We start from the raw sequence: 7,135 nt of genomic DNA, 5'->3' as shown, positions 1-7,135 counted from the left end.
TTTCTCATTGCCTGTTAACTTGACCATCCTTAGAGAATGCCTTGGATGTAGAGACACACTCCCCAAATCTACTTTAAGGAAAGACTTGTTACTCCAGCTGCAGTAACTGTCAGAAGAAAGGCCCCTGCTCCTGTGAGCCCTTCAGGGATCACCTGAGCTGTAGAAAGACCACATGCTCAAACTCACTGCCCAAGCCCTTTCCAGGGCGATCCACATTAAATGACTGATGGAGAGGGTAGGGGATCTAAAGGTCCATCTGTTGAGAGGCCATTTTAGCTTGAGTTCCCTATGGGGTCAGCTGAGACTGTTGTTCAGGCCTGCATTCCACATTGATTTCCCCCCTGACCCAATCTTGCTACCTTCTCCTTCCTTCCAAAGGTGTTCATCCAAGTGCACCTACCGAACTACACACTGAACTCTGTCTCCCCCTCAGGAAGTCTGCCCCTCAGGGTATGCAACAGGTGACAAAGAAAGGGCACATTTTGATTCATACATCACATTTTCTTTACCTTAAGGAGAAAACATAGTCAAGTCCTATGTGCTAATTCAATTGTTTCAAGGGAGATTCATCACTGACTTTGAATCTATTTAATTTTTTTGTATATATATATATATATATATATATACATATATATATATACATATATATGTATATATATATATATATACATGTATAATTTTTATTTATGCATTGCTTGAATATCTTCTATCCACATGGATAATTGCTTTGCTGGTTGTTATAAGGGATACAACTAAGTGAAAGAAACTTTATTGACTTAGAAGAGCTTACAATTTATGATGGATGCCTGTTATTTTTATCTAACCAATGTCCTTTTCCTTATGTTCTGACAGTTGCAGCCTCTTTTTCTTTGGGGAAATGTTTCTTCCACTACTCATTGCATTAAATTCTGGCTGCTAATCATGGTATCCTCCTCATCCTTTCAAGTCATAGGAGTGGCCATGTGACACATAGCCAATCAGAGGACTCCATTCCCTCAGCCACAGTGACTGGTGCAAGAGGTAGGCATGTAACCTAAATGAAGAAAAGTTGGAATTTTTATAAAACTACAGTAAGGATAAAGGTAATGTTTTTTCTTTCCTTTAATCAACATTTGGGAGAAATTCAGAAAAGGAAGATTTAGTCATTCCTGAGGCCAGCCCTGGACTTTTCTGGTTACACAAGTTCACAAGACCTTTTTATTTATTTATATTTATATTTATATTTATTTATTTGGGTTGGGGGAGAGAAAAAAGTGGGCGAGGAGCAGAGGGAGCGGGAGAGAATCTTAAGCAGGCTCCACACTCAGCACAGAGCCCAATGTGGGACTGAATCTCATGACCATGAGATCATGACCTGAGCTGAAATCAAGAGTCATACACTTTACTCACTGAGCCACACAGGCATCCCTCATAAGACCCTTTTTAACTTAAGCTAATTTGAATTGGATTTCTATCATTTGTCACTAACAGAGTTCTGACTTATAGACAATTTATTTGGGGGAGAAGTTATATATTTATGAAATGTTAACTCATATACAATTAAGATATTATTATATTATAGGCAATTATGAAGATACAGACATATTGCAGGTACTTAACGTTTATTTGATTAACTCATTCCAATTTTTTTAAATTAAGAAGTAACGATTAATTCATTTCATTCTAAATCAGTATATAATTCTTTCAAGTTGAATACATACTTAAAAGGCATTCAAGTGTATCATTGCAACATATGGCAGTTGCCCAATCAGAGATATCCATTTATATATTTCAGAATTAAGTCAAGATGGTATTTATATAAGGCAGGTAATATGGTACGAAAGAAGAGTTTTAGAATCAGAGAACTCTAGGTTCTCTTTAAGGATGACTTCTTATGAGTTGGGTAACCTTGGGCAAGTTATTCAATATATGAAAACCTTTCTTTTTTTCATCTGCAAAATAGGTATAATGGTCCTGCCTTGCAGGATATTTCAGGATTATAAATTAAACCTGTAAAATGCTTGCTCAGAGCAGAGAGAAATTATTGACTATTATTAGTTTCACAGTAGTTGTAAAAGGGCAAATGGCCATTTGCTAATTATCTTTAGTGCATAATTATGAGCCAAGAATGCTCTTAATTAAATAATCTTTCCTCTCCAAGAAGACTAAGTTTCCATTATATCTACTATTGTTAAACATTGATCTGGAATTTCTAGCCAGTGCAATATGATAAGACAGAGAAGAGATATGATATTAATATTGGGAAGGAGAGACAAAGTTACCATTACTTACAAATGATGAAATCGTATCTCTAGATGAATAAAGATAATCAACTAAAAGAACTAATAGAATAAAAAAGATTTGGAAGATAATCAGATCTGATCAAAATGTATAAAATGTAATTCATTTTCCATAGACATAATAATAAGATAGAAATTTCGACTGAAAAAGCAAATATCCCATTCAAAATAGCAACAAAAATGTGCCATACCAGAAACTGAAATATAAAACCAAAGTAGTTGAAACATACAGTATAGGAGAAAGAGTAGATGGATAGATTTCTAGAGCAAAACAGTCAAGAAATAGATCTATGTATATATGGAAATTTGCAAGTACAGAAGTTATTATTTATAATAACTAGAGTAAGTTTGGATACCCAAAAAGATGGTGCGAAGATAATTGGCAAAACATTTTTAAAATACTATCCAAAACATAAATTCCAGATGAAGAGTTAAATCTAAAAGATTAAACCGTTTAAGAAACTAAAGAAAATCTGCCATTATACCAGGATGGAAACCAATCAAAAGACTAAAAACTGGTTACACAAAATTATTTGGAGCAAAAGATGCCATAAGCAAAGCTTAAAATCAAACGATAAATTTAGAAATTCAAGTGAAATCCATGACAAAGTGTTGAGTTGTCATTTATAAAGAATATCTAAAAATTAGTATAAATATTAAAATGACCAGATATAGTTTAAATTAACAAATGACACATGTAAGCTTGGATTAATTGATATTCTTTAGGATTCACCTTTTACACTTGAAAATTTATGAAAGTTAGTGAAAATATCAGTAGAATCCAGTTGCTCAAATTATTCTTTAAATTTTAAACAGGGGCGCCTGGGTGACTCAACCGGTTAAGCATCCAACTTTGGCTCAGGTCATGATCTTGCAGTTCGTGAGTTCAAGCCCTATGTCGGGCTCTGTGCTCTCCCTCTCTCTCCCCCCTCTCTGTCCCTCCCCTGCTCATGCTCTGTCTCTCTCTCTCTCAAAAATAAACATTAAAATTAAAAAAAAATAAATTTAAAACAAACTATCAGGAAGTCTTTTTTTTTTTTTTTTTAAGAGAGGATTACTTGAGTGAATTTGATTCTCAAAGTATAGGCATCCTACTTGTTTTAATTAAAGCTTTTTGCATGGTACCTAGCAGGATGCTTTACACAGATGGGAGTTTAATGATGATGATGCAGTCTATAATAATGTTCACACAATATGTGAAATATTTTGTAATCATGTGGACTTCTTTATGACAGCAAACATGACTGATTAGATCAATATCATTTGCATTTCATTATGGCCTGATGGTTTTTTTATTCTCTTCTTACATTTTAATGAGGTCTTAGTATGCTTAAAGAATATTAGCAGGATTACGGCAATTTTTTCATATTGTATCCTCTCTGGGATTCTTTGGATAGACAAGGTGGTAAGGTCTTATGAGTTGTTACTATATAAACAATTTGAGTACAAATTGTTTCGAGATACTGTCCTATGATTTTTTTTTATCCCAACTAGAGTGTAGGCTACTTTTTGACAAAAGATTTGATTTCCACTTCTTTCCTCGTAGTTATTTGCACTGGGTAGGTGCTGACTAAATTAACCATTTCAACGAATATTTATTTCAAGCACCTAACATATACCTCAGATAGTATGTTAGGAACCTTAGTACAAGGGTAACTTTGTTACAAGGGTAACTAAGAAGGCATCATTTTTGTCCTCATGGAGCTCACAGTATAGACAGGAGACAATTAAACAAGCAAATGTATTAGATTCAATATAGGTGAGTCAATAGGGAAAGCCCAGCTGCTGTGGAAGCACATAACAGGGAGTACCAAGTTCACTTATTATTCTAGCACAGCAGAATTGTTTTCAAACCCTAGCAAATTATTTAAATTATGAATACCAACTATGTCCCCAGGGGAGAGGGAGAGAAATTGTAATTATCTCTAGTTTATGGGTGAGGAAGCTGTAAGTCAGATTGTTAAAGGGGTTTACTAAAGATAATATAGTGCAGTGTTAAGACATGGTGAATCTTGGCTCTGCCGTTGATGAACTGAGTGGTCAAATTTCTTTTTTTTTTTATTTAAAAAAAAGTTAAAAATATTTATTTAATTTTGAGAGAGAGACAGAGACAGAGCGCAAGCAGGGGAGGGGCAGACAGAGAGAGACACAGAATCCTAAGCAGGCTCCATCCAGGCTCTGAGTTGTCTCCAGGCTCTGAGCTGTTAGCATGGAGCCAGACTTGGGGCTCAAACTTACGAACTGCCAGATCATGACCTGAGCCAAAGTCGGGTGCTTAGCCGACTGAGCCACCTAGGTGCCCCACAAATTTTTAAATATTTTTGGGAATCAGGATTTTCCATCTATAAAAATGGAGATAATGGTGAGCATAATTGAATTAATACATATGAAAATAACTTAGTACAGTGCAAGCCACTTGGTAAAGGCTAAATAAATGGTAGCAAAAAAAAATATTGGGGCACCTGGGTGGCTCAGTCGGTTACGCATCCAACTTCAGCTCAGGTCATGTTCTCATGGTTCGTGAGTTTGAGCCCCATGTCAGGCTCTGTGCTGATAGCTCAGAGCCTGGAGCCTGCTTCAGTTTCTGTGTCTCCCTCTCTCTCTGCCCCTCCCTGACCTGTGCTCTCTCTCTCTCTTTCTCTTTCTCTCCCCCCAAAATAATAAAAACATTAATAATTATAGTAATAATAATAACTAAAAATATGAAAAGGCCACACAGTTATTTATTAAATAACCCAAACAGTTATTATTTATTTGATACCCAGTGTGTATCAGCAGAAGCATCATGTTGATTATATACTGAAAGAAAGTCCATATGGTCTACAAGCTTTTCAGGGCTATGAAAATATCTGAGAACTGAAAAACTTCATTGTTGGTTCCCCCCACCAAAAAAAAAAAAAAAAAAAGAGAGAGAGAGAGAGAGAGAGAAAGAAAAGAAAAAGCATAATGAAATTTAAAATAATAACTATTTTATGAAATATTTGCAAAATATTGATATTAATTTAGTATTTCATTTTTTAAAAATAATTTCTAGGTCAGGTTTACTATTTTGAGAGGATGGGGAGTCTGCTTAATGACTGTCTAGAAATCATAGTCCTTTAAGAATTAAACCAGTTATTTATAGCTAAATAATTTTAAAAGCAAAATTATAAAATTATTTTGTAATACCATAGCAAAAAAGTTATATGAATTATGGGATGTGAGTTTATTTTAACATATTCAGTATGAGGTGTGAAGTGTGGTACTGTCTAGAGGAGTTAGGGTGAAAAAGTTTCTATCTGTTAGGTGTTGGTCATGTCTAGTGTGGGATCTCAATCCTCAATGAACTCAGAGTCTGGTAGAGAAACAGACATACACATAATCATACTACAGTTTTATAAAGGATGTAGTTATGTTTTATACCAAGCATAGTAGTGACAAAAAAGGAGGTAAGATCAATTGTAAATAATTCAGAGAAAATTTCTTAGAGTTGGAGATGCTTTGGCTGGGCCTTAGGTAATACAGCAAGGAGTGAGGTGAACAAGGTTGGGGAAAGAAAAGGATATTTGCCATAGGGCCCAGAAATGGAAGTCAGGGAGGTATGAAGATGTGTTCTGAGGAGTGCTCAGGAAACATCTAGAAGGGGAGACAGAGAACACAAGTCTGTAAAGGCAGACAGAGGGCAATAAATGGAACACCTTCTGCAGGCTTTGTCCTATGAGCAATAGTAAGATATTAGTTGCTTTTTTAAAAAATCAGATTTCTGATCAGAAAGGATGCTTTTTTGTACCTGTTAGGAAACACTGATCAAACTAAAGAACAAAAAAATAAGTAGGGGAAGGAAACCAATATTTGTTGAAGACCTACTCAGTGGAGCACCATGCTGAGCCTCTCACACACACTATCTCATTAACACTCAAAGTATGGCTGTGAGATGGACTTGACTCCCATGTTACAGAAAAGGAATCCTATGAAATGTCAGGGAATTGTTCAATGTCAGGCCATTAATAAGTAGTGGATGTGAGTCAAGCACAGGTCCCTCTGATACCAAGTCATTGGTGTGGGTTTTTTCTGTACCATGTTGGTTTTCCAGGGGACAGATCGCAAGGGCTCAAATTAAGGCAGTGACAACAATGATGAAAAGAATGGACAGGTTTGAGAGACATTGTGATGGCATGGTGTCCCAGATTTAGTATCTGGATGGAGGGAATGGGGAAGGAGTTTGGGATGACTCCCAAATATGGGAAAAACATGGAAGGATGTAGAGGAGGGATTTCAGAAAGCATAGTGGAAATGACTGGGAGAGTAGCAGACCCTGCAAAGCAGTCTTTGAAGAGCATGTGGACTGAAGATTATGCTCTTGGGGGCTTCCATCTAGATAAGCATGATGGGGATTAGAGGCATGGGGTATTAATTGCTTTAAAGTTTGACTTGCTATAATTTCTGGTTTGAAAATAAATATAAATCTCAGAAGCGGGAATTTGGTTTGCTACTTAAAAAGAAAAAAAAAAAACAACAACAGTTTCTAGCTCAGAGGAGAGTTTGACATTCCATTCAACACAGAGGTTATCTACAAAGTAGTTACAAGCAGGAAAGAATGCCTCTCCCAGTACTAAAGCAGAATCAGACCGGGGCCAATGATTTCAGGAGCATCTTGGATGTTCAGGAAGCCATGGAGATCTTCTGAAAAACCCGGCATCTAGTCAAGGTCTTCCTTACTTTTAAGTACCCTGAAAGAAACTGAGTGGTCATTTCTGAGTGGGGGAAAAGGTATAATAGCAAAAATTTGCCCAGAGTCTTAAGCTTATCTTAATGTGTCAGATTAATGAAACTTACTACATTAGAAAAAGGGTGAATACATCCTTTAAATTGGTTGT

General features: G+C 35.9%; 1 long non-coding RNA gene across 1 annotated transcript in view; it reads left to right on the top strand.

The window, feature by feature from the left end:
* The first annotated feature begins 781 nt into the window (after positions 1 to 781).
* The window catches only part of LOC123383906, a 53,822-nt gene continuing 47,468 nt past the window's right edge, over positions 782 to 7,135 (top strand). The window contains exon 1 of the long non-coding RNA XR_006594280.1: positions 782 to 1,020. This is a non-coding gene — a long non-coding RNA (uncharacterized LOC123383906). The remainder of the gene's footprint in view (positions 1,021 to 7,135) is intronic.

Source organism: Felis catus, chromosome A2 (assembly GCF_018350175.1).
Source record: "Felis catus isolate Fca126 chromosome A2, F.catus_Fca126_mat1.0, whole genome shotgun sequence".
Classification (NCBI taxonomy): Eukaryota; Metazoa; Chordata; class Mammalia; order Carnivora; family Felidae; genus Felis; species Felis catus.
Note: the sequence above shows the minus strand (reverse complement) of the source record. Positions and strands in the feature narration are given on the sequence as shown.